Genomic DNA, 24,591 nt, shown 5'->3' on the forward strand with positions numbered 1-24,591 from the left:
TGAAGAGACTACAAAGGGATATGGACAAATCGAGTGGCAACATGAAGGGAGAGAGGAAACTTTTCACAAATGTATGAGATCTTGACGGATTTTAATGAACTGGACGTGGAGAGAATGTTTCCCTTTGTGGGAGAATCTAGAACTGATTTAATTTAGGTTGGCATTAATTTAAAACAAAAGTGAAACAACATTTTTTTTTCAGAGGACTGTAGACCTTTAGAACTGTCTTCCCCAAAGTATGGTGGAAATAGCCTTTGAATCTTTATAGGTCAAGTTAAAAGATTTTTGATGAGTAAGTGCGTAAAAAAATTATTGGGGATAGACAGAACATCGAGTTATGGTTACAATCTGATCATCCATTGAATGGCAGAATAAGCTTGAGGGATGAATAGCCTACATCTACTCCATATTTTATGTTTGATTGTGTGTGTTTGTATATATATATATATATATATATAAATTGATTTTACTTTTCACAATTTTTAAGTGTTTTGTTTATCAAGAGGATTAGGAAGCACTGAAGGGGCTTAACATCTTTGACAAACTGTCAAAGATTTTCCTCAGGATCAAAGGGAGAGCTTGTTTTTGTTCCCTCATTATTCCATTACATTGCTCAAGGCCTTGACAATATTCTCCAAGAATATTTCACCCAAACTGAAGAAGGTAGATTCAGAATTACAGATGTTTGAGCAGTAACAGGTCCCTATCAACCAAATCCAAATGGTAAAATATTGTTGGTATTCTCACGAAGTATTGTTATGAACTAAATCAACACCAGTGGTAATAACCAAGACAATGTTTTTTAAAACAATTTTTATATTAATTATTAATAACATAAAACTTCTTACTTAACTTTAAACTTAACTCTAAATTTAACTGCACTATGTGCAAGTATGTGTGTGTGTGTGTGTTACAATCCAAACCATAACATTTTAAGCTTGATTCTGAAGAGATGATTTTAAAGTTCAGTCTCATAAAGCTTTTGTGTTGAAACTCCAAGTCTGTACTGTTGTTCAAAAACAATTATGGAGGAGGTGTGAGGCATCAGATTTCTTTAAATTGTTGCTCAAACCAATAATGAACTATTTTGAAATATCAAGTCATCAGACCTCTTAAAGACTCCTAGTTTTCCTTTGTTGGGTTGTTTTCAGAGCAATGTTTCTTTCTACGAATGATTTTCTCTCTCTTGCATGGAGATGTTGGAATCTGTATTCCACACAATAAATCTGCCTTCTTTTCAAAGAGACAGCCAAGTTGCTGTTTCTTCCACGATGATTTCACAAACCCAGACAAGGGTTAAATGAGGTGTCCATATGGAAAAGGATGCAGTTGAACTACACTCTTTATCTTAAGAGACAGTCAGAGTGGTATTCCTCATTCAAAGGCTACTTGTTCTGTGTTTTCCTTTGACCAGGAGTCACATGTAACAATACCTTTTCTGGTTACTGTATCTTCAATCCTGTCTTCCACTGAATGGTCAATTTCCTTCTGCCCAAAATGCCTCTGGTCCCAATAATCTTTCTCTAAAAATTCATATCACATGACATGTGGCATCATTTCTCCAAAAACATGAATCATGCCAGATAATTCGCATCTATATTCACCTTGCTGCAAGCCCAGAGGACCCCAAAATCCTGCAGCAATAGAAATTCACCAAGACAAATGATTACTTAAACAAAAGTTGCTTTTAATTTTCTTTAAACATAAAAACAGGATCAAACTTTAACTTACTACTATTAACTTAACTTAACCCACCTCTAATTCTAAGTGCACATGTACGTAACATGTACAAATTCAGGAAAGTTCTTTGTTTTACAGCCCAATCTCACTTCTCACTTCTCCAAGTTCACCAGTATCAGGCAATACTTATACTGTGCACAGAATTTAACATTTATGAATCTTCACCAGGCTCTGATGCTTAAAATTAAATGGTTACCACCCAGGAAGGTTCTTGTTGGTTTCAGAGAGATATTTGAACACACACAAACTGATTTCCTCCAATCAGTCACTTCATTGTCTTGCTGAAGAAACTTGCCCCATCATGAGTTTTCCAAATGATAACCTTTACTTCCAGGTCACCACAGAGTTCCTCTTGTTTCCCTTATTTCAGGAGAAACATTCTAGCCAGCCATTTTCTTTTGTAAGAACTACAAGGGTTTTGAACAGGCTGAACTCAGAACTCACAACCCATCTTCAAAATAGAGTCTTTCAACAAGCCTGCCAGCTTGCCATGTCAACGTCCAGCTTCAGCAAAACTCTTGTGTTTTAAATGAGATGTCTTTTGTGAAGTATTACTCTGATTGTGAAGTGATCTACACTAAACCACCACAATCTATCTATTTTAAAGACATATTAATCCATAACCACACTAATATAACCCGTAACAACATGTATATGGTAAAAGTATCTCCATCCACTAAGAGTCACTTCAAAAGTATGAATTATGAGCCCATGGACTCCAGCCTATCTGCAGACCATTGAATTAAGTGTCCTGCTTATTTAAACAAATGCCAGCAGAATGCTACGTGTACATATGAATGCTTTTAAGCCAACACTCATTGTTGCTGAGTTTCAATTAAAAAAACCACTTCAGCTTTATAGCTCTGTTTCTCCCAGATGCTTTGACTCTGAAAATGGCTTCTCTCTCTGAGTGCAACTGTGTGTCTCTGTATGAACCTGAATCCAGCCCACAAACTAACTTTACTAAGAAATATATATTTTACAACTAAACTTTAAATATTAATATTAACACCATCCGTTACACTATTGTACTTGGTAAAGTGATGGGATGATCCTAAATTTTGAAGGAGCATGTAAGATGGTAAATGATCTGGAGAAAATCGAGCTCGAATTTAATGTCACATGTACAGAGGTTCCATGAGAACCTTCATATTTGAGCAGTTCGGCTAGTCAACCATACATGGTACAACAGTAAAAACACAGCACCAAGTGTAGCGTTAAAGAGAGAGATCAATCAGAAACGAGAAAAGGCAATGTTATTTTACTGGAGTAAGGTTAATTCAGAGGTCTGATAACAGTGGGAAAGAAACTGCCAAAGAATTTGGTGGTGTGTGATCTGGTACTCATGAATTTTCATCCAGACCGAAAAGGTTAAAGAAAGTGTGGTTCTGGCGGGATGAGTCTTTTCATACGTTGGCAGCTTTTCCAAGACAAGTAGGGAGTTTGTGTGCTGGTCTGAGTTATGTTCACAAATTTCTGAAGTTTCTTAGGTGGAGCAATTCCTGTACCAGGAATTCCTAATGCAGCCTGACAAAATATTTTTGATGGCACATCTTGAGAGATTGTTGAGGACTTATAGTGAGGTGAGGTGCCAGATTTCCTCAGGCTTCAAAAGAGTCGAGGTGCTGGTGTGCTTTCTTGGCTATTGTATTGACAGGTCTGCACCAGCACAGGTCACCAGGGATTTTTACCCCTAAGAACATAAAACTATCAACTATCTTCACCTCAGCACTGTTGATTCAGAAAGGGGAGTGAGCTCCATCCCTCTACTGGAAGTCTAAGACCAGATCATTAGTCCTAATGACCTTGAATGACAGGTTATTTTTCTGGCATCAATCACTAGTCCGTTTATCTCCTTTCTACATTTCGACTCATCATTGTTTGAGATCTGGGCTTCAATGGTAATGAAATTTGCAAACTTATAGATGGAGTTCAGGCAGTGATTGGCCACTCAGTCATGTGTGTATGGTAGGGGACTGTTGTTGACAGTAATCATGTAGGAAGTGTTGTCACTAATCTTCACTGAGTATGGTCAGCAGGTTAGGAAGTCAAGGATCCAATTGCAGAAGGATTGTGGAGGCTCAGGTCTCTGTGTTTGTTTATTTGGCATTATGTTTTTAAGGTGAAACTCTAGTCAATTAATAATAGTCAAAATTACTGTAACCACCTCTAGTGCTTTTGTCCTGTGTTGGACTCTTTATTTTCATTGATTCTAATTGACATACCTTTTACACCTGTATTTTCAGCCATGAGTAATCTTAGTTCTAAAATGTCTGTCATCTCAGTTTTAACATTCTTCTGCCTTTGCTACATTTTCTTTAAGACATTCCTTAACACATATGCCTTTCCTAAAACATTCTTCTGTAGTTCAACACCATTGTTCAAGAAAATTAAATATTTCATTTATATAGAACTTTTTATAGCACCAAGTCAACCCCAGATACTTTTATTGAGTTATGGATGGGAATAGCAGTCACTGCCTTGGAAAAGCAGCTAGCATTTTAAAAGACTCATCCCAACCTGGCTACACGGTCTTCAGCCCTCTCCCATCAGGAAGATTAATGAGTATGAGATTACATATCATCATCAAGGACATGTTTTTTCCTCCTGTTATCAGATGCCTGAATCAAACCAGCATTGTAAAATGATGTGGCTTTTGCTTGTACCATCTGATTTCTCACTCTAGCTTTTGTATTGTCTTACTACTTGAAGATGTCCATTGGTCTGCTCACTAAGCAGCCTCTTTCAGTAAATCTTGGTATGTGTGACAATAAATTTTAACTTGACTTCACAGTTGCAGGGTAAGGTATTAGTAGTGAATTTGGAGATGACAGCAAATAGCAACATAATATTTACCAGCCAATCTGATTTTCAATAATGCCGATTAAGGGACAAAAGCTCTTTGAATATAACATCCCGACTTTTCTTTTAAATAGTGCCACTGGTGTCGGAAGTCCCTCAGATTAGTGTTTCACCTGAAAGTTGGCATATTTCAACAGCACAGATCTCTAGCACATCAGCCACAGTTTTTGTACTGAAATTGCAAGGACACATGTGACAGAGTATATAGATAAGTTTTTGGGAGTAAATTGGGAAAGGTTTGTTAGAGTAGGTCACATACAAACAATTTAAAACAGATCTTATTTGAAATATTGGAGCTTTGCTAATGCTAGACATAGCAGCTCCACAGCTTTTGCAAGAGCTTTGGAGAGTACTCAGGAGACTTCACCAATGGATTGTTGTTTACAAAAGGCAACAGATGAAAAATCTTGTTGGAGCTGCAGATTGTCTGGAGACAGCCTGGTCAAAGCTTGTAGTTCATGCAAGAGGAGAGGACTGGCTGTCTAATGTTTCACTTGGAATAAGGGAAACAAAAAAAAACACTCTGCGGTGACCTGAAAGAAAGAGGTTATCATCTGGAGAACCTTGAAGGGGGAAAGTTTCATCAGCAAGACACTGGAGTGGCTGATTAAAAAGGAATCAGTTGTGGATGTCCTGGAACAATAAATCTCTCTCTGAAAACCAACAAGAACCTTCCTGAGTGGTAACCATTTACCTTTCAACACCAAAGCCTGGTGAACTTTATAAATGTTAAATTCTGTGCACAGTATAAGGATTGCCTGAAACCAGTGAGTTTGGAGGAATGAGAAGTGAGATTGGACTGTGAACCAAAGAACTTTTCTGAACTTACACACTCATTACACACACCTGCTCTTAGAATTAGAAGGGGGTTAAGTTAAGTTAATAGTAATAAGTTAAAGTGTGATTCTGTTTTCATGTTTAAAGATAATTAAAAGTAACTTTTGTTTAAGTAACCATTTGTCTTGGTGGATATCTATTGCTGCTAGGTTTTGGGATCCTCTGGGCTCATAATAAACATCTCTTCATCGTTTCTGTGCTTCTCAAATTATTCATGCCTTCGCTGCCTCCCAATTTAACTATTCAGTGCTCACCTGTGTTGGTCACCATTTTTCACCTGATGTTAAAAAAATTAGTTTTTCAAATCAAAGGATTCCACATTGAAAACTGAAGCTTCGTTTTGCGGAATGGGTAACAGAGAAAATACATCTCTTGAATTTCGGTGAGAGCTGAGTGGTGTGAAGAACAAAAAATGACTGTGATAGAATTGAAAACAAGGATAAATGAAAAATGTTGGTGTTGGTTGGGAGAAGGTGGCGATTACTTGTTGATTATATTTCCTCTGTTTCGAGAATGGAAGATGATTGAGGTCAGAGGAAAGTGAAAATCTAGAAATGTGAAATATGCTATTTCATATCCTCCAAGAATCAACACAGATGTACTTCAAAGATGTGTGCTTAGCCCACTGCTCTACTCTCTCTACACTCATGACTGTGTTGCTAAGCACAATTCATATGCCATATACAAATTTGTCGATGAGACCATGGTTGTCAGCTGAATCACAGACGGCATTGAGGAAGCATGCAAGAGTGAGATAGATCAGTTAGCTAAATGGTGTCACAACAACAACCTTGTACTCAATGTCAGTAGAACTAAGGAATTGATTGTGGACTTCAGGATGGGGAAAACAGAAGAACACAAACTGGCCCTCATCGAGGAGTCAGCAGTGGAGAGGGTAAATAACTTCTAATTCCTGGGTAGAAACATCTCTGAAGATCTATCCTGGGGCCTTCATAGAGAAGGCTCACCAACAGCTATATTTTGTTAGGAGTTTGAGGAGATTTTATATGTCACCAAAATCTCTTGCAAATTTCTACAGGTGTACAGTGGACAGGTTTCTAACTGGTTACATCATGTTCTGCTATGGAGGTGCAATGCACAGGAAAGGAAAAGGTGACAGAGGGTTGTAAACTCGACTAGTAAACATGGGCATTAGTCTTCACTCCTTTAAGGGCATCTTTAAGAGGCAGTGTCTCAAGAAAGCAGCCTCTATCATCAAGGACCCTCACAACCCAGGACATGCCCTCTTCTCTCTGCTACCATCAGGAAAGAGGTAAAGGAGACTGAAGACGAACATCCAACATTACAAAACAGCTTCTTCCCCTCTCCCATCAGATTTCTGAATGGACAATGAACCAAAGACGCAACCTCTTTTTTTCTCTACTTTTGCATCAATTATTTATTTTTTAGATTGTTCATTTATAGAGATTTTTGCACCTGTAATGTACAATACTACTGCCCCAAAACAACAAATTTCATGACACATGTTCATGACAATAAACCTTATTCTGAAATACCAATGATTTGTCATTGAATTTACATAGCATCCTATTTTCAAGTGCTGGTTGTTTAGTGATAAGGTTGATTTTTTAATTTCAAATCAAATCAAATCAAATAGCTTTTTATTGTCATTGTACAAGTTATACAACGAGATTTATGACAGCAGTACAAGGTTACCAATGCAGCGACGCAACCACGGGCAGCACCACAGAAGTTAAATAAAAAATTTAATTTACAGTGCCGTATATGTCCTTTATGTGAATGGAGGGGGAGTGTCGGCTGTATGTATAATAGATGTGGAGGACAGAGAGGGGAATTAATTAATCCAAATGATTGTAACCTATTTATTTATTTTTGAGAATTTATTGAGTTGGCATACTCACCCAAACAGCTTCGTACACAAAAGTACTAGAGTTAAACCTCATCTGATCTAAGAGAGAATAGCAAATTGGATGCAATATTGGCATAGTTATGGGAGTGTCTCAAAGGAGGGATGGTAGTTTCAAGATGAGGGACTGGCCATTTATAAAATATATATCATTTTGGTTCCCTAGACACTGCAAAACCCATTGAGATCCTCCAGCATTTGTATTTAAAGCAAAGTTGCATAGGATTTTTTTTGTTGCACAGAATGTGAATCTCTAGGTTTCTCTCTATAATCTTGTGACTGTTGAACTGAATAAGGCCTCATTACATTCTGTTTTAAAGAAGAACTATTGCCTGTTTAATCTTCAACCACAAAGGCAGCTTTGAATCCTTTCTTTCTGATTAAATCTTTCTTCTCATTATGTTTCACATATTTATACATATTTTTAATATTTTCTTTATGAAAATAAAGAGAAAAAATTCGGGCAGCTCAGTTGGTGTAATGGTTACTGCCAACGATTGGGGACGGACTGTGATTCAAAATCCCACGCTGTCTGTAAGGAGTTTGTACCTTCTCCCCATGTCTGCATGGGTTTTTTCCAAGGGCTCTGGTTTCCTCCCACCATTCAAAAACTTACCAGGGGTGTAGGTTAATGGGGTGTAAATTAGGCGGCAAGGACACATGGGTCAAGAAGGCCTGTTACTGTGCTGTATGTCTAAATTTAAAAAAAATATATATATAAATTTAAAAGTTTCATCAGAATTTGGTTGAGATTAAGAGATCTCATATAGGTGGAGGAAACTAAAGTGATTTGAATATGTACCAAGAGGTAAAACAAAGGATTCTATTGACACTGTGGTTAAGTGAAAAAAACACACAAATGCTGGAGAAACTCAGCAAGTCAAACAGTGCCTTTATATAGCAAAGGTGAAAATACATCATTTTAGGCTGGAGCTCTTCATCAAGGTGTGGGGAACATGAGAGATGTCTGAACAAAAGGGGGGAGGGGGGTGGTGAGGGTGGGAAATGAGAGGTAGACGACTGCAGGAAGGGGCGGAGGAGTCTAGGATAGGTGGAGAGGGAAAGAAAGCGAGAACTGGAATAACTATTTAAAGGTAGGGGAGGGGGGAAAGCAAGCTGATTAGTGGAATGCAGTGAACTCAATGTTCATGCCCTGGAGTTGGAGGGTGCCCAGACAAAAAATGAGGTTCTGTTCCTCCAGTCTGGCTGGGGTAGTGTGAAAGGCCATGGACAGACATGTGAGCTTGAGCGTGTGAGTCATTATTGAAATAGTCTGCTATGGGGAGGTCACTTTTGTTGCGGAAGGAGAGGAGGTGCTGGGCGAACTGATCTCCTACTATCACAGTGGAAGGTGCCGGGGTGGGGGGGGGGGAGGGAAGAATGCACAAGGAGTCACGGAGGGAGTGGTCCCTACTTAAGGCTGAGAGGGGAGGAGAAGGAAAGATGTGTCTGGTGGTGGGGTCCCGTAGTAAGTGCCAGAAAGGTACTTTTGTTTTTTTATAAACTTCAGCAAAAGTACAAAGTTAGGACAAGGGGCTGGAAATGAAGGTTTCATCCTGTATTTCACTCTGGCATGTTTTCAAGTTAGTGGCCTACAGCAACATGAACATTTGTTAAACAGGATAGGGATCCATTACATTTTGAGCAGAGCTTGCCACGAGGCAAGTAGATTCATTCCTCAACAGAGTAACAGGGCAAAGTTTGGGAATTTAATTATTTTTTAAACTTTGTTTATAATATATAAAATACAAAGATATATTAAAAAACCCATAATAATATATTGTTAGTAAAATAACATACACTAAATTATTACTCTATCCCTCCCCCCACTACAAAAGAAAAACTCCCCAAACTACCCCTATTTCTTCATAATAATGGAGCCTTTTTACATAAAAAAGTGAATGCCTAATTAATACATATATAAAAAAATAATTAGTATATACTCAGACCCATACATTTTAAATATGGTTCCCACATTTTAGTAAAAAATTTTAATTATTATACAAATTAAATGTTACTTTTTCTAAAGAAAACATGTTTTCAATTCATTGTGCCATCTCTGAATATTTATTTCTACTTTGTCCTTCCATGTTACCGCTACACATTTTCTTGCCACGCCTGAGCCAAGCGAATGAATGCAATTTGATATTTAACCAATTTTAATCCCTCTTAAAAAAACCCTTCGTAAATCCCAATAAAAAAAACTAAAGGATCAATTAATAAATGAATATTATGCAAACAATTTAAAAATTCTCTAAGTTTCAGCCATAAACAACACCTTTTTACAAGACAAGATTGAATGTAGAAAAGTCTCTTTTTGAATTCCACAAAGAAAACATAAATCTGAATCTCTAAAACCGTATCTTTTTAATTTTTCTGGAGTCAAATATAACTGATGTAAAAAACTCTAACTAAATTATATCTCACATTAATTAAACTTGTTACAGCATCGTCACTCTTTCTTTACCCAATCTTATTCCGATATACAAAGCTGTAATTTCCTCCTCCCATTTATCTTTTATTTTAAAAACACTAGGTTTATCCATTTTTTCCAGGATTTTAATTTTGACGTTGATGTTTTCAAAGTACATTGAGGTCAAAGATTTGCAAACATCATGTAAATGGAAAGCAAGGTTTACACAGAGAAAGAGATTCCAACATACATAATTTAAAAAAAATCTACAATAAAAATAATTATTTAAACATTATTATTTTTACCATTTACAAGATCTGTCAGAGGATGGGTATTTGTACATCAGCACAATGATTTGGCTGACTAATCTAGTTTGGCACCTCTGCTGCCCTCACTTCTCTCTCAAAGATATTAACAATCTCTTGGGAGATCTGAAAAAGAGCAGGGCAATCAGGATTCCTGGACGTTGTTGTCACTTTATGCCCCTGCATTGTAACAGATATGACACCACAAAAAAAACACTTAATTGGATGTGGAATGGAATGTTCTGGGATAATAGAAGTATAAATGCTGATTCTTTTCCTTTCAAGTAAGTAATTACGATATCCACCTTTGTAATCACAGTAAGATGCCCTTACTGCATTTAACATCAATGATGCTTATTCTTCGAATGATAATTAGGTTAATAGCAATTGCCAATTTCTGTTTCTCTGCGCCAGAATTATTGTTTTACAATGGGGTGGGAAATGCTAAAATACTAGACTGTTATTAGCAGCATTTGCTAATTATAAAACAGGACAGTTAATAATTATTGAAATAAGGAGCACTCAGATCAGTTATAACAAAAGGAAAATGAAGCACCAAATATAATCCAGATGACATTATTATGAACATATGTAATATATTCAAATAAATGTTATTAAGATGTGTGCATGTTTAATGTTCATGCATTATGTTGCAAGAACCAGCTAGAGTGCCACAGGCTGATGAACTTAATGTCAATTCAAGTTGTCAAGTCAAGTTTGTTGTCATCTGATTGTACAAGTGCAACCTGACTAAACAGCATTCTCCGGTCCTTGGTGCAAAGCACACAGACACACAACCAGGCATAACATGCATACAAACAAAAATATATAAACAGGATAAGTATTTCATTTATACAAATAAATACATAAATATTATTTCATGAATTATGAGTGTCTCGGATAGTTACTGTGAGCAGTTGTTTTGATCATTCAGCATTCTCACTGCTCACTGTTTCTCAGCCTGGTAACGCTGGCTCTGGTACTCCTGTATCTCATCCCCAATGGGAGCAGCAGAAAGGTCTGTGCAGGGTGAGTGGTGATTAGGAGTTGGTGATCCTCCTGACCACTAGAGGGGATCAGAGGTGAATGTTCCACCTTGGGTTAGATCAGTGGTTTCTCAACCTTTTTCTTTCCACTCACATTCCACATTAAGTAATCCCTATGCCATCGGTGCTCTGTGATTAGTAAGGGATTGATTATGATGGTATGTGAATGGGATGGGAAGATCACTGCTCTAGACCCAAATGTTACTGAAATATTTTGCTTGAGAAAAATTGTCATTGGCCCATTTCCTTTGGAGTTATAAAACTGTGCACATAACGAATCAATTAGGTATGATTAAAACAGTGGTTTTCAAACTTTTTCTTTCCACTCACATACCACCTTAAGCAATCCCTTACTAATCACAGAGCACCTATGGCATCGGGAATATTTAAAGCACCAACCCTCTTTTCAATCTTCTTCAGCATGATGCTGAACCAAGCCACAAAAGACCTCAACAATGAAGACGCTGTTTACATCCGGTACCGCACGAATGGCAGTCTCTTCAATCTGAGGCGCCTGCAAGCTCACACCAAGACACAAGAGCAACTTGTCCGTGAACTACTCTTTGCAGACGATGCCGCTTTAGTTGCCCATTCAGAGCCAGCTCTTCAGCGCTTGACGTCCTGTTTTGAGGAAACTGCCAAAATGTTTGGCCTGAAAGTCAGCCTGAAGAAAATGGAGGTCCTCCATCAGCCAGCTCCCCACCATGACTACCAGCCCCCCCCCCCACATCTCCATCGGGCACACAAAACTCAAAACGGTCAACCAGTTTACCTATCTCGGCTGCACCATTTCATCAGATGCAAGGATCGACAACGAGATAGACAATAGACTCGCCAAGGCAAATAGTGCCTTTGGAAGACTACACAAAAGAGTCTGGAAAAACAACCAACTGAAAAACCTCACAAAGATAAGTGTATACAGAGCCATTGTCATACCCACACTCCTGTTCGGCTCCGAATCATGGGTCCTCTACCGGCATCACCTACGGCTCCTAGAACGCTTCCACCAGCGTTGTCTCCGCTCCATCCTCAACATTCATTGGAGCGACTTCATCCCTAACATCGAAGTACTCGAGATGGCAGAGACCGACAGCATCGAATCCACGCTGCTGAAGATCCAACTGCGCTGGGTAGGTCACGTCTCCAGAATGGAGGACCATCGCCTTCCCAAGATCGTGTTATATGGCGAGCTCTCCACTGGCCATCGTGTCAGAGATGCACCAAAGAAGAGGTACAAGGACTACCTAAAGAAATCTCTTGGTGCCTGCCACATTGACCACCGCCAGTGGGCTGATATCGCCTCAAACCATGCATCTTGGCGCCTCACAGTTCGGAAGGCAGCAACCTCCTTTGAAGAAGACAAAAGGCAAAGGAGGAAAAACCCAACACGCAACCCCAACCAACAAATTTTCCCCTGCAACCGCTGCAACCGTGTCTGCCTGTCCCGCATCAGACTTGTCAGCCACAAACGAGCCTGCAGCTGACGTGGACATTTACCCCCTCCATAAATCTTCGTCCGCGAAGCCAAGCCAAAGAAGAATGTGAAAACCACCTGGTTAGATGCAAAATGGATGTCCCAAGAGGTCGTGCACATGGTACCAGGAGTCGGTATCCTCAGGGGACATGCAAAATGTAAAGTCTACTGACATTGTGAATTGGACTGGGAACATTGACCATGAGTGGCAATTGTTCAATAAACGATTCATGTTATATCTGCAAGCCATTGGACACGATTAGAAAACTGGATGCACAGAAGATTGCGCTGCTACTTACCATGGTGGAATCTCAAGCACTAGAGGTTTTCAGCACGCTTGTTTTTGCCAAGACGGAAGACCAGGGCAAGATCGATAAGGTTATTGAGATGTTTGATGAACACTGCTCACCAAAGTAAAATGAAACATTCGAAAGTTACGTGTTTCACTCACATAAGCAGCTGCAGGGAGAGGGCTTTGATACTTTTTTTTAAAAAATGGACTTGAAATTGAAAGCAAGAACATGCAATTTTGGATCGCTACAAGATTCAATGATCCATGATCAAATTGTGTTGGGAATTATTGACAAAAAAGTGAGAGAGAGGTTGCTATGAGAGACAGAGCTGGTACAGCTGGAGCTGTGAAGATATCCCACGTCAGTAAATTAGCTCTGAATCATGCTAAAATGTTCAGTGAGAGAGCAAGGGCTGGTGAAAATTAAGGTACAGCCATAGCCACAGTGTCTGGACACACAAATAAACAGAATGCGAGACATAGAAAACAACAAAAAAGATGGAGAGATATTCAATTGTAAACGATGTGGCATTCAACATGTACCAAAACAATGCCCAGCCTATGGAGTAGTCTGTAAAAGTGCAAAGGACGACATCATTATGCAAAGCAATGTTTTTCCAAAGTGAAACAAAATAGAAGTGAAAGTGTGTACACTATAGAAGAAACTGCCCTCAGTGATACATTTTTCATGGTCATGGTAGCACAGGAATTTTTCAAACCAACAGATACTGAACAGCCAAACGTGAACAGAATTGAACAGGACAAGTGGACGTTGCTATTCAAATAGAACAGATATTCATTTCAAGCTGGACATGGAGCAAAGGCCAATTTGATCTGACAGCGCAATATCTGGGCAATAAATATAAAGCCATACATCCATCCAAATTCTGTTCCGCTCAATGGACAGCACATTGATAGAAAAGCTGCATGTAGTCTCAAGGTGAGAGTAAAGGGTAAAGAGCACCACCTCATGTTTGCAGTAGTCCCAGATGGACATGACTCACAGCTTGGTGAAAACTTAGGCCTAATCAAAAAGGTATACTGCATTAACAGTGCCAATGCACAGACAGCATAAAGGAAGTTGTGGATCAATTTCCAGACATCTTCACAGTGCCAGATTAACTTAGTAACAGAAGTAGTATTTGCTACAGGCCCCACATTTTCAAGGGCTCTGCGCTAAATGCTATAATTCCAATTCAGTGATACTGCATTTTCTCTAGAACGGGTGCAGTGCTGCTACAGCTCATATTATTGGATTTGAAACATGATTATCTGCCATGCAGGATGGGGGTAGGAGTGTGTATATATATCACCTCTTATGTTACATTTTAAGGTTCATGGAGAGCCCAGGGCATGATCTGAACTGTAAAAAAACAACTGTTTCATTGTTCCAACATTGCTCATTAACAATATCTTTGCAGAGGCAAATCATCAAGCTGGCCTGCATGGAGCAGGGAATCTCAGGCAGAATAAGCCGACAGCTCTGACATACAGCATTTTCGAATGGAACACATCTTTCCATTCCCCGCAAAAATCAGGTGATCTAAAAGATCACCATGTGGTGATCGAATCTGGACTGAACAAAGAATGCATTTAAAAAAAAATTATGACACATTTTCCCTGCTTTCCTTTGAAAGAGGCAATCTTTCATCAAAATAGCAAATGCTGTTTTAATACATGGATGATTATGCAAATAACAATACATCCTATTAAATGTTGATAAGCAGCACAACGGTTCTTGTTAAAAGGTAGGATAGTGAAGGCAAGGTAAAACAATTATGTTGAACAAAGCTGAGAAAGCGATCCCCCACTCCCCATCCATCCTAAAGATAAAATTGGTGACATGGTCCAAAGACCCAGCCACAGTAATCTGCAAGGAAGGCAACATTATTGCTGGTGGATTATAAGAAGCACGATGATCAGTGGAGTTGAGGCACTCAAACCCTCGGTATGCCTTCATCGCATTCCCAGATGGAAGAGAAGACTCGGTGGCCACCAGGGATCTTGCACCGGCCGGATGTGTGAACAACGCGGAGGAAACACAGATGTTTACGGATCAACAAGGAGCACAATTATGTTGAAAATCTCGCAGCAACTGTGGAAATGCAGTTACATGAGAAGTTCATGGGAAGATGATAATGTTGCATTTTGGAAGATGATAATGTTGCATTCAGGAAGCAAAATCTTTCAGGTCATGTAGTTGTAGTTGTGAAGAAGGGTTAGCTGAAAATAACATTAATTAAGTGCAAAACAATTACTCTTGCTTCCCTCTACAAACCCTGATGTTTAACACAAAAGGAAGGAACAGCAGCAAACAAAGGCAGATAATGTACTGACAATAACCACACCAGCAGTACGAGTATAAGACAGCTTTAATAAACTAATATGTACACTAAGAGGTCTTGTCTCTCTGCAAGTCGAACCTGGAAGGCTAGACTGTAGCTCTGGACTGCTTTATATACAAAGACACCGCATTGACCCCTGGTGACCTAGTGGTGTAATTACATATCACCACATTCACTCCCCCTTAAAATATTGTTATTCCCCACCCCCCCATCCTCCTTCCCTTGTTTGTAAGTTCGTAAGTCCAAAATTTTTCATGGCTTCCATTGCCTTCTGGACCTCCTCGGTCATGGTATAAGGGTGGGGAAGAGCGGTCTGCTTTTCAACCTTTCTTGGTGGAGCTGTGGGAGTGGGAAGTATTGGTTGGCCATGTAGCCGAGTGGGCTGGGGATCCTCTTGTATGGGATTAGGTCCTGCCATCAAATCTAGGGTGGTGATATTTTGTGGGGCGGGCGTACCCAGGGTCCTGATTTCCGGGGTGGGTGGTATAGTCCTCTGGGGTGACTCGATGGACAACTGTTGCTGTGCTCCTTGTTGATCCATAGACATCTGTGTTTCCTCCGCGTTGTTCACACATGTGGCCGGTGCAAGATCCCTGGTGGCCACCGAGTCTTCTCTTCCATCGGGAATGTGACGAAGGTATACTGAGGGTTTGAGTGCCTCAACTCCACTTGATCCACCAGCTGGTCTGCTTTGTGGGGTCTGCAGTGCTTCTGGAGAACAGGTCACGGTCTCTTCATCCATTTAGAATGCCCGTCGTGGCATTCTTGTGAAAGAAATGATACGGTCATGTGGGGTTATTTTAGTGGCAGTACACAACAAAGAACACATAGAGCAGGGGTGTCAAATTCAAATTCACAGAGGGCCAAAATTAAAAACTTGGACTAAGTCGTGGGCCAAACCTTGTTTATCTTCCTCAGGTACTGGCTTTTCAGTATTTCCATCACCTCTGGGTACAACTCGGTGGCCCTGATCATCGAATATACCAGGAGTCTGACCCAGGAACACAGTACTTGCAGTCTGTCATTCTCTGATTGAATGATAGTAGCGGAGGCTTACAGGAACATTTTGAAGCAGTGCAGCCAGAGTTTGAAGCTGTTGGATGCGTTGGATGAATGTGGGTCGAGGACTGGTTTCAGAATCTGTTCCATTATCTTTTTTAAAATATTTTATTTATCAGAAAAAAAAGTAAAACCACAGTTACAGAACTGAAATATTAACAATTTGTCAAAATTGAACATGATTACAGAAAAATAAACTAAGAACTACAGAAAGTCCTTAAAAAATCCCGATCATCACTCCCACCCTAAAACTACCCCTTCCCTCTATCCTAACTCTAAACCCCCTACCCCCAATAAAGAAAAGATGAACTAAAGAGAAGAAATAAATGAGGAGAATACCCAAAATCATTCATTTACTGTATGATAAGGAGATCCAGTGGCACTCAAGACCAGTCTAAAGTTTTCAAATTAAAATGATCCAAATATGGGCTCCAAATCCTTTTAAATACATAATATTTATCCTTTAATTATGTTATCTTTTCCATTGGTATGCATGACCTCATTTCCGAATGCCATATTTGTAAATTGAGCTCCATTTGATCCTTCCATGAAATAGCTATACATTTCCTTGTCACTGCAATAGCTAATCACAAAAATGCCATTTGAAATTTATCTAATTTATATATCAAGCCCATTTCACTAACATCTCCAATTAAAACGATATTTGGATCTAAAGAAAATTTTATTTTTAAAATGTTTTGAAAACAATCTCTTAATTTACTGAGTGCAAAAATGTACCTTTTTGCTCATTACACTGAAAACACAGCATTCAGCTTGTATCTTTTCAAATGTTCTGGGGTCAAGTATAATTGGTGTATAAAATTTTAAGTCACCAATCCATACCTAACATTTACTAACTTTGTCATAGTATCTTTATTAATATTCCTCCAACGATCATTTTCAAATTGAACTCCCAAGTCCTTCTCCCATTTAAGTTTCGATTTATGTAGCTCAATCTTAGGCATTTTCTGCTGCAACAATTTATACATTTCAGAAATAAAACACTTCTCTCCATCCTGGATCAACAATTCAAATTTTGATTCCTTAGGTATATACAAATATCTCCCAAAATAATCATACAACGTTGATTTAAGTTTATAATAGCAAAAATGCATGTGATTAGGGATTTGATATTTTTCCCTTCAGCCTTTCAAATGATAAAAAACAACTCAACTAAAAAAAACAACCCAACTCAAAGCAGTCATTTATCATTCTAATTCCTTTCTGATTCCAAATTTTAAGAAGGTTATTGTCAATCGTAAAGGGTAAACCTTTATTCCTAAACAAAGGTGTATATCTAGACAATTCACCTTGAATCCCAATAGTTTTACTGACCTCTTCCCAAATTCTCATCAAATGAAATAAAATAGGAGATTTATAACCGCTAATAGTTTTACTATTCCAGTTATAAATAAAATAATCTCTTCTGTCCTCTCCAATTCTCTTCAATTCTATATCTAACTAGGTCACAGGACTATCTAAATAAAACATTCTATTTATAATTTTCAATTGAGCGGCATTATAATAATTTTTAAAATGTGAAAGTTGCAAACCATCCAACTCATATTTCCAAGTTAATTTGTGCATAGATACGCTTTCCAGTTTTCCCTTCCATAAAAATTTCCTAACCATCACATTTAAATCTTTAAATAATCTTTTTGGTACATTACAAGGAACATTTTGAAAAAAAAATACTGAAGTCTAGGAAATATATTTGTTTTTATACAATTCACCCTATCAAAGTTAACGGTAAATCTTTCCATTTATTCAAATCTTCTTTTATTACAGACATTAATAGTAGATAGTTCAAATCAGATAATTTATTTATATATTTATTCACTTTAATACCCAAATACCTAATATGATTTGACCATTTGAAACCTATCCCTCCCTTACAGGCAAAGTAATCAGCCTCCGACAGTGACATAAGTTCGTTCTTATTCCAATTCACTTTATAGCCAGAAAACTCCCCATATTGTAACAGTTCTTCCTGTAAAACCTTCTAAGATTCTTTTGGGTCAATCAAATATACTAGTACATCATCTGTAAATAAACTAATCTTATATTCTGTCAATCCTGATTTAATCCGCTTTATATTCCTTTCCTGCTTTATTAATTCTGCTAAAGGTTCAATCACCAATGCAAACAATGCAGGTGATAAAGGGCACCCCTGTCTGGTAGATCTCTCCAAATTAAAAGATTCAGATAAAACTCTATTGGTCACGACGCTAGCTTTAGGTTGTTTATATGTTGTCTTAATCCAACTTATAAACCTTGATCCAAACCAAAATTTCTCCAATACTTTAAATTAAAAAAAAAAATTCTACTCTATCAAAAGCTTTTTCAGCATCTAGAGATAAGACCACTGGTAAGTTGGATTCTTCCCAAGAAACATTTATTAAACTAATTAATTTAACCATATTCTCCACAGAGTATTTCCCCTTAATAAAACCAGACTGTTCAATATGAATCAACTTTGGCAAATACTGCACCAGTCTATTTGCCAAGATCTTAGTCAGAATCTTATAGTCAATATTCAATAACGAAATTGGTCTATAAGAGCTAGGATTTAAAGGGTCTTTATCTTTTTTAAGGACCACTGTAATAATTGCTTGTGAAAATGATTCTGGAACTGATTGTGTATCCAAAACTTGTTGAAAAACTTCCTCAAATACTGGAAGAACTAAATATTGAAACTATTTATAAAATTCCACAGTATATCCATCTTTTCCTGGAGATTTACCATTCAGTATTGAATTCAAAACCGACTTAATTTCTCTCAAAGCAATTGGCTTCTCCAACTGATCCCTAGTCTAATCATTCAACATTGGTAACTGCAATCCTCTTAAAAATTCCACTATTTTATTCTCATCTTGTCTTACTTCAGAAGTGTATCATTTTTTATAGAACTCCTTAAACCTTTTATTAATGTCTTGTGGTTTATGAGACACTTCTGAATTCTTCTTAACTGCTTTTTATCATTCTACACATTTGCTTAGATTTCAATTGCCATGCCAATACTTCATGTGTTTTATCCCCTAACTCATAATATCTCTGATTAGATCTTTGTAGTAACCGTTCATTCCTATAAGTTTGTAACATATTGTATTTCAATTTCAAAGAATCCAATTTAGCTTTCTTCTCTTTATTCATTTTTTCTTCTGTCACTCTTTTTCCAAAGCACTAATCTCTTGTTCCAACTTATCTATTTCAGCTTTTTCAATTTAACCGTAAAACTAATAATCTGTCCCCTTAAAAATGCTTTAAACGCATCCCACAATATAAACTTACTACTCACCAAATCTCTATTTATATCAAAAAACAGTTGAATTTGGTCAGTAATAAATTTACAAAATTCCTAATTTTTCAACAATGAAGAATGAAATCTCCAACAATAAGAAGGATCTATCCTATCTGTTCCCACGTGCGTCAGCAAGACTAAAGAATGGTCAGACAAAATCCTAGATTTATAATCAATTGACACTATGTTATGCAGTAATTGAGTCGACATTAAAAAAAGTCAATTTAAGAGTAGATATCATATTGAGCTGAATAATATGGATAATCTTTCTATTTTAAATTCATCTTTCTCCATACGTCAATTAAATTCAACTCCATCAAAAAAAACTTCTTAGCCAACCTTTTTCCTGAGCTTAACTTTGCCTGACTTATCCATCACTGGATCCAAACAACAATTAAAATCACCTCCCAATATCATTTGACCTTAGCACCTGACAAATTAAGCAGAACATCTTGAAAAAACATTTCATCATTACATTTGGTGTATAAATATTTACCAATGTCCAAGAGTTTGAAGAGATTTTAAAGTTTACTATCAAAACCCTTCCAAATTGCCTCATATACCAACTCCAAAGTGAAAGATAAGTTCTTACGAATTAAAATCACTACTCCTGTAGCTTTTGAATTAAAAGAAGAATATATAACTTGGCCTACGAAATCTATTTTTATTTTTTTATGTTCACTGTCTGTTAACTGTGTTTCTTGCAAAAACGCAATATCAATTTTAAACTTATTAATATAATTTAACACTTTCTTATGCTTAATCAGCTTATTGAGTCCATTCACATTAAATGTAACAAATTTCAAATTTCAAATTAGCAATCTACGCAGCTGGATCTCCATCTCAACAAATAAAAACAATTCAACAATTCTCCTCAAAGAATAAAAAAGAAGAATACATATATAATTTTTTTTTACCCCCAAACCCTGTAAGGTAAAACATCATGAGATGGGAATGTGTAAGGAGTTACCCTGTACAGGGCTGTAACAAGAAGGGGAGGTGTCCTTGTACTCCTGTTAGGTAAAACATCATGAGATGGGAATGTGCAGGGCTGTAACAAGATGTGAATGCATCCTTGTACTTACAAGATAAGAGAGACATTGATGGATTGAGAGGCAGGAAACTAGCAGGGAAAGGATAGCAACAGTTTTAGTCATTGGACAAGTAATGATATGATGATGTTCTAAGCACATATCCAAGGGTATAAAAAATCACCATTTTGCTGATAACGGCAGAATGCATTCTCCGACTAACATGGTTAGTCGCAAGTGTTACAATCCGGTAATAAAGAACAAAGAACCCTGATTTCGACTCAGCCTGGTGTTTGTCTCACTCATTCATGAACAAAGCAGACCTAACAACCCCCATCCCCCTCTCTTAAGTACAAAGTACTAGTTCCAAAAACACAGGTAGCCCAAGCCACTAAGTGAGTGATGGTTTCGGCTGAGCTACAATGTGTTTACATCTCCCCCCAGACAGATTCACCACAATATAAAAGTTCACATTTCAAGTATGATAAGCTTCTTCCAATTCTTTCTTCACTTGATCATCATCCAACAGAACTTCTTCAGAATCACTTGAAACCTTCTGCCGCGACTCTTCCAGTTTATCTTTCTTCCCCTTCTATTTTCCCTTCTGAGATTCATCCCCACTGCCATTCTTTTTCATTTGAGATGGTGAAGACCAACCCTTCTTAAGATCCAGCAGACATTTTGCAAATTCCAAAGCTTTTCTAACAACATCAAAAAAACGAGAGTCATACTCACCATAAAAAACTTTCAGTACCGTAGGAAATCGAAAAGCAAATTTGTAACTTTTCTGCCAAAGAACCACTTTTGTTGAATTAAATTTTGACTAAGATCCGCATAAAAGAATACATTTCTGTTTCGAACCCTCAGAGGCCCTCCATGTTGTCATGCATTCTGAACTGCCAATCTCAGACTTAGCTCTCTATCTTGATATCTCAGGCACCTGATCAAAAGAGATCGAGGTTGTTGACCAGGCATTGGGTTTTTTCTTAAAGTTCAATGTGCTCTGTCCAATTCCAACCCTTCTGGAAACACTTCAGTCCCCAACACATCTAATATCCATTTGCAGAAGAATTTAACTGGATCCGACCCTTCAAAATCTTCAGGTTACCCCACAATCTTCACATTATTCCTTCGACTCTGATTCTCCAGTGTATCAATTTTATTCAATAAATTGGCTTTCTCAACTCTCCATCCCATGAAAGAGTCATCGTACATATCAAATTTTTCTTGATAATGACCAACAGTCTTAACACAATCCTCTAACTTGACGTCTATCTTCTTAACTTTTTCTTGAACTTTGTCCACTACTTTTGTATGTTTCACCATTTCTGTTTTAACAGTAGAAATATCCATAATATCCAGTTTACTATTGACAGAAGTAAAGCCCATTGAGATTTGCTGTGACATTATTTGAAACAGGCTGTCAAAATAGTCTTTATATTTAGTGAAGTGCCTACCCTGACCAGTCTCAGGCTTTCCATGCATCTTTTCTTGATTGTTGATCAGCTCTTCCTCAGAGTTAGTGTCTTGATGTTGCTCCTCTCCCCCTTCTCTTGTTCCTTTAAGCTCTTGTTCTGTCTCTTTAACTCTCCTCTACCCCTCCCCTCAGGTCTGAGGCCTTCTCTCTGTTGATCCAGACTCGCTGGACCAATGAGCAACGGCATTCCCCTCTGGGTTAAAAATACTCAGAATGGTGCGCATGTGCACCAGCTTTTGGAGGAGAGCGTCAGATGCCATCTTTTCTGGGGCTCTGCGGTCCGGGCGCCAGTGTCACCATCAATGCAGCCAGCTGACGATGCTGTGCTCGAGGAGAAGGAATACTCAATGTCACTGGTTCCAACTCCAAGGTAGGCCAAACTTCTTCCAAACTTACCAATTGTTTTAAAACTGGTTTCTTCTTCGTTTGTGCTCTGGTTTTATTCATACTTGTATTTAATTACTTGTAAAAACAAAGTTTAGAAACTTTTTATATATTTAAAGGGTGCTGCAAAATGGGCTTTTATGCAAATCTGCTGGGAGAGATGTTCCAACACATCTCACCCCTACATCATCACGCCATGCCCCCCTTCCCAGAATCTACTCCATTATCAAAATTAAAACTGTTGTGAATAAAACTGATGCACCATCAATTACTTCAAAAGACTAGAAGTTTTAGAGAAACTGATAGGCTTTTATTAACAACAAAATGGAGGCATGCCCATGATGTTCAACTGTCCTGGACTGAGGAGGGAGCTGTGGTACAGTCGCCTTTATTCAGGGATCTGTGGGAAGACCCACAGGCACTGTCAGCAAGGGGCATGTCCAGACGAACTATAACAAGTACTAACAAAGCAAACATATATACAATGGTTTATCATATTGATGAGGCCAAGTACTGTTGCGTCATCTGCAAAACCTGTTGACACTGTTGGAGCTGGATCTGGCAATGCATTCATGGGTCTGTAGTGTGAACAGGAATGGGTTGAACACACATCCCTGATGTGCTCCAGCGCTCAGCGTGATGGCGCTTGAAGTTCTGCTACCAATCTGGATAGACTGGTCTTTCCATTAGGAAGCCCAGGATCCAGTTACAGAGAGGGGTGTTGAGTCATTATGAAAAGTTGTATGAATAGAGGCAGAAAAGTTGTTTCCATTGGTAGGTGAGACTAGAACTAAGGAATGTAACTTCAAGATTCAGAAGAGAAGTTTAGGACGAAGATGAGGAATTGCATTTACAAGAGAGTAGTTAATTTGTGGAATTCTATGCCCAAGGAAGCAGTAAAGGCTACCTCATTAGATCTATAAGGCAAATTTAGATAGTTTTTTGCTTAATGGGGGAATTAAGGAGATAGTTGGAGCTGAGTCCATGGGCAGATCAGCCATGATCTCATTAAATGGCAGAGCAGGCTTGACAGGCCAGCTGGTCTATTCCTGCTTCTATTTCTGTTGACATGTTTATTGAGAGGTAGACATTCATAATCTATTTCCAGGAGAAAATATCTCATAATTGAAGAAATGTATTTAAGGTGAAGGAGGCAAAGTTGAGGAAGGAGGCAAGTTTATTTACCCAAAGAGCAGTAGGTGCCTGGAGCAAGCTGCCAGGTGTAGTCCTTGAAGCAGATACAATAGAGGCTTCTCATTAGGCACATGAATAAGCAGGGAATAGAGGGATATATATCATGCACAAGCAGCAAAGTGGTAGTGTAACTTGGGCATCATGTCCTTGCAGATCTGTGGGCTGCAGGTCCTATTCCTGTGCTGTACTCTGTGACAAGTAATTTGATTGGGCTGGACAAGTCAGTTCAAAATACTTGTTTTCTGTGCAATAAACCTTTATGATTCTCTCTGCAAATCATTTTCACTGTTCACTTATGGTTGTGTATAAGTGGTGAACTTTCTATTGGTATTGAAAGTCAATCTCATCATTCTGACAAAACAATTAAGGGAGGAATAATTTATCTTTAGATAAATCATCTTTGACAGGAAGTTAAGTTCAGTTAATTGATTAGAGATATATGATTTGACTTTGAAAGTTATGTTAACCTTTATTTTTGCAGGGAACAATTAATCTATTTAATGAAAAATGTTTGAGTATAAGCAGTGACAATTACCAAAAGTAGAATCAAATTTTGAAGTTTTCAAGGATTATGGACAAATTATTTCTCAGTTAAATAATATGCAAATTCAAAACTGCATTGAATTTGTATTTTATGGGTTCGTGGCGGCCCCTCGCAGCCCCCTTCGGGTGCCTCGCAAAATGAAGGACAAATGTGACAATCCAGCAAGATGCACGGGACCCGCAGCGCTGCCCTCCAGTTGGCCACAACTAAAGGAGCTGAACTGGCCTATCAAAGACAGTGGATCGCAAATGCACCAATCAGCGCTGAGGGGGCTTTGACCACACCCCTCAGCTTGAGAATAAAAGCAGGGCTGTGGTCCAATAAAGCTCAGTGTTAACTACACTCAACTGGGGTTCATGTCATTCTTTCTGGGAACAGTGTGTTCTTTCTGAGCTAACT

General features: G+C 38.2%; 1 long non-coding RNA gene across 1 annotated transcript in view; it reads right to left on the reverse strand.

The window, feature by feature from the left end:
- Positions 1-24,591, reverse strand: part of LOC138753531 (uncharacterized) — an 85,472-nt gene that overhangs the window by 6,459 nt on the left and 54,422 nt on the right. The gene's annotated exons all lie outside the window — the stretch shown is intronic.

This window comes from Narcine bancroftii, chromosome 1 (genome assembly GCF_036971445.1).
Source record: "Narcine bancroftii isolate sNarBan1 chromosome 1, sNarBan1.hap1, whole genome shotgun sequence".
In the NCBI taxonomy this organism is placed as follows: domain Eukaryota; kingdom Metazoa; phylum Chordata; class Chondrichthyes; order Torpediniformes; family Narcinidae; genus Narcine; species Narcine bancroftii.